Source organism: Macrobrachium nipponense, chromosome 26 (assembly GCF_015104395.2).
Source record: "Macrobrachium nipponense isolate FS-2020 chromosome 26, ASM1510439v2, whole genome shotgun sequence".
NCBI classification, from domain to species: domain Eukaryota; kingdom Metazoa; phylum Arthropoda; class Malacostraca; order Decapoda; family Palaemonidae; genus Macrobrachium; species Macrobrachium nipponense.
This window is the reverse complement of record NC_087215.1, coordinates 31,344,104-31,348,787: the sequence shown is the minus strand read 5'-3', so window position 1 is coordinate 31,348,787 and position 4,684 is coordinate 31,344,104.

The window sequence follows — 4,684 nt, the reverse complement described above, 5'->3', positions numbered from 1 at the left end:
CCTCAACTGTCAGGATTGTCTATCCGGCTTGATCAGATCTGACTTGACTAAAACACACCCCACTCACACTCAAACTTGCTTAAACCCCGCCCATTTCGATCGGGCATGACAAATCCCATCTGACGTGAGTGGCCGGCCTTAAGTTGCAGCAACACATTTCGGACGTGGCGGAGGGAATCTGATAATGAACCATATATGATCAGACTGTGCCGTTGCATCCAGTATAACAATAAAAAAAACCACGAAACAGAATATTGGATCAATAATTGGTTGTTGAAGAGAGAAAAATCCACATTTATTGCTTTTAAAGGAAATACAGGTAGCTCCCAGGGATTGCTATGATAAACGAAAGGGTGGGCGAGTAACATTCAATTTTGCAGGAAGATTATAACGGTCGTGCAAAAGGACACATGCATGATGAAATCCACAACGCCCAATGAAAGGCCAAGTGCTGCATTACGCTACTTAGTGACCGACTGTTCTTATTAAGATATAAAACTGTGTGGCCATATCGCCCAAAGCTCTTGGAAGAGTCATGCTGAAGACATGTTAAGCTATTTGGACAAGACTCTGCAAAGACTACATCATAAAGGTAAATAAAACTCATGTATCTTTGATAAAAAAAATAAACTAGCTTTTCAGACACTCAAAAATAATTTAACTCTTCTACAAATATATCAAACAGTTTGTAGTGTATAAAATTATAAAAGTGAAAAGGTAGTAAATCTTTGTGTAACCAGTCATTACGCTACACTATTTCGCAATCAGCACCAAGTACCTACAAGGAAACTATAAGGGTGTGAGGGAGGATTCATTACCTCCCATTATTATTTTACTATTGCATTGTCTCCACTTCCCCTTTAAATCATATATCATTTAGGAGCTTTTTAGCATATATTCTTATTTCGTTAAGAATATCCTTGGTCTATTTTCTTATTTTTCTTTTACTTTGGAATATAACTGATTAAACGACCAAAGCAAGGCACCAATTTTTTGGTTTTGAGAGATTACTTATGTATTGTTAATATACATTACTATTAAACATATATATATATATATAGATTATATGTATATATATATATATATATAATATATATATATATATATATATATATATATATATATATATATATATATATATATATATATATATATATATATATATATATATTATATATATATAATATATATATATATATATATATATATATATATATATATATATATATATATATATATTGTTGGGTTTGCAATGACACAACGTCCTGGAGACTGGACTTTATTACAGGATACTCGGGAGCCAACTGACTCGCAACAGCGTATACAGAATTGCCAATAACGGATGCATGCTCGGCAGCGGCATGGCCGAAGAACATATCGTACATCCCCCCTCAAGAATATACTTATACATGGCAAAAATAAAAAGGGAAAAAGGGGAAAAATACAAAACATATCGTACATCCCCCCCCCCAAGAACATTCTTATACATGACAAAAAAAATAAAAGGGAAAAATGCCCTTAGATCAATGAGACAAAGAGAAGAAACAAAAAATTAAAGCTAACTTCTCGATGCATACACAAAAACGAAATAAAATACATAAATTCTCTGAAAAGAAAATATCAATTCCTGATGCAATTGCATACAAAAGGTAATAACATCACTCTACAAAGTCTTTGAGCCACTTGGGTTTACCAGCGGCTCTTCTGGGCCTATCAACGACGTTGGGCTCCTGTGTGGTGCGTGTCCCCTGTTCTGTTGGGGTATGGTTTGCGAAGGACTCGTGCTGGGACATGGGCGTGCCAGAGGGCGGAGCGATGACTCTCAGGTGTCGTCTGTTTCTTTTTGACAGCCTGCGCTCCCGTTAAGCTTGACGGTGTACTGACGATGGGGCTTGTTTTCTGTTACTATGCCCGTTCGATCCCATTGCTTGGTAGCTTGGTTTGTATGCGTACATGGGTACCATAGTTCGATGTGGGCGGCAGTCTTCTGGTAGTGCCAGGGATGCGCATCGCCTCCTGCGACCTTGCCACTTGTAACTCCCTTCGACGTATCGTCTGCCTCCAATATCTGTCTACTAACAGGTGTCTCCTGGCCGTCGGTACCCATCGCGCAGCTGGCGACCCGTTGCAAGCTGAGACGGCGACTTGTTAATTTCCCTGAGAGGAGTGTTGAGATACTGAAGTATCGCCAGGGCCGTTTTTGTCCGACTCAAGGCTCCACCCTTCAATGTATTTTCCCGGAGTAGCCTCTTCGCCGATTTGACAGCTGCTTCTGCCCTGCCGTTAGACTGGGGATACTGGGCCGACGACAGCCGGACTTGAACCCCCCATCTCTTGAAGAAGGCCTCCATCTCCTCGCTGGCCAAGTTCGTGCCTCCGTCAGTTGATATTTGTTCTGGGGCTCCCCAACGCGAGAAATATGATCGAAGGTGATTACTGATTTTGTTAGACGTGGCACCATTGAAATGAGCCACTTCTAACCAAACCTGTTAGTCTATCGGCATACACCATGTATACACTGCCTTCTATCTGGAACATATCTGCTACGACTTGCTGGAAGGGATATTCCGCAGGCGGCGTGTGTATCATTTCTTCAGGAGGCAGTGAGGGGGCATGTTCATCGCATGAAGTACATCGGGCGCGGCAATGCTGAAGGTCCCCTTCTATTCCCGGCCAATAGACCGACTGCCTGGCCCTTCTAAGCATCGAGGTCGAGGCCTTGGTGTCCTGCGTGTAGGTTAGCGGCTACCTGGCGGCGTAAATCTTCGGGTATAACCAAGCGAACACATCCTTGGTCCACTGAGTATGTCACCAGATCCTGGTTGATGGCTAGCCGGTCCCGAACGCTGAAGAAGGGGCGAAGGCAGGCGAGTTCTTGCGACTTCTGTTGGGGCCAGTCGCCCGCTGCAACCCTTGCAAGCAAGAGCTGATATATCAGGGTCGTTAGATGCGGCGCTCCTTACGCAGTCTTCATCCAACACGATGATATCCGGTTCCAAGGCGGCCACGGTTGCACATGCCACTGCCACTTGAATGTCGTCCTCCAAATCCACGTCGGAAGCTTCGCGGGTGCTCGCATGGTCGGGTACTTGAAAGAAAATCCGCGGCAGTGTTCCTTTTTTCCGGGCAGGTATTTCATGTGGAACTTGAACTGGAGTGTCTTCTCTTTCAGGTTGAATAATCTCGGGTTGATGACGTCCTTAAGGGCTCTGTCACCCAGCAGCTTGACGAGAGGACGGTGGTCCGTGATGAGGTGGGAGATTAGGACACCCAAGTAGGAACAGCCTGGCCTTCCGCAAGCACCAGGTAACTGCCAGGGCTTCTCCTTCTACGGGGGCATACCCAGCTTCAGAGGAGGTGAGGTGTCGACTACCTACCACAGGGCAAGGCGCCAGCCGCTCCTTGCAACAAAAGGGCTGTCAGCTGACTGACAAATACAATACTGCTGAAGGACTACGAACCCGATACCTTCTTTACTCCAATCCGTCATTATCGTCGTAGGGCGTGTTTTGTCGTAATATGCCAAGCCGTCCTTGGCTAATTGACAGATGACGTCCTGTGCCTGCCGGAGTTTGTCACGTAGCTGACTATCCCAGTAAACGTTTTTTCCAGTGGGCTTTCTGAGGAAGTCCCTAAAGGGCTCCATGATGGGCGCCGTTGCAAGGAAGGGCGCTAACTGATTCACGAACCCGACAACCACGACCTAATATTCGTGATGGAGGGCTTTCTCTGGCATATGGAAGTTACGAATGGCGTCTAGTCGTTCGTCTGCGGGTTTGTATGACTCCCATCCCAGGTAATAACCGACGAAAGTGACCTCTCTCTTGCAGAATTTAAACTTCTCGGGCTTGAGTGTGATACCTGCAGAGGCACACGTTGACAGGAATTCATATACATGCCAGAACGCCTCTTCAATGCTGTGATCGTATAGCAAAGTGTCGTCAACGCATTTATGCTTTCTGGTGATGTCTTGCAGGGCATCATCAAACCTTTTTGTGTAGGCGTCCGACGCCGAACAGTGGCCCCATGGGTGTTCTACGATAACGGTACGTCCCCTCCCCATGGAGTGATAAAGGTCGTTAAGCGGGCGAGGCTGTCTTCGTCCAATCCACTTGATGGAAACCCCAGTGGGCGTCCGCCGTAGTCTTGTACGTATGAATGGGGATGCTTGAAATCATGTCGAAGGGTGCCGGTGTATGATGGAGTTTCCCGAAGACAGTGGGCGTTGAGGCGCTGGAAGTCTACTGTGCAGCGAGGTTGACCCGTCTTCTTGGCGACAACGACCATCCTTGCCACACCATTCCGTTGCATCCCCCACTGGGACTGGTTTCTATCACGCCCTTCCGAACGTCCTCGTCAAGTTGAGCCTTGACCTCCTCTTCCCAATGCTTAGGGATTGTCGCGGGCGTCTGTGACAGGCATAAGGCACGGCATCAGGCAACAAATGGATGTGGTGCTGCTTGCCCGTCATGACAGGTAACGGTTCCCTGGTTGTATTAAAGGTTGTTGAAGAGAAATGCCGTAATAACCACTCCTCAAGTCTCGGGTATATCTCCTCCACAGGCGGGACGGGTAAGGTGGCGGCTCATTGTCTTAGGGGAGTTAGGCCGTTGCGACGTCTTCATTAAGCACATCAGCTGATGCAACGAGATGGTAGGGGTTGAGGGAAGTCAAGTAGGTACTA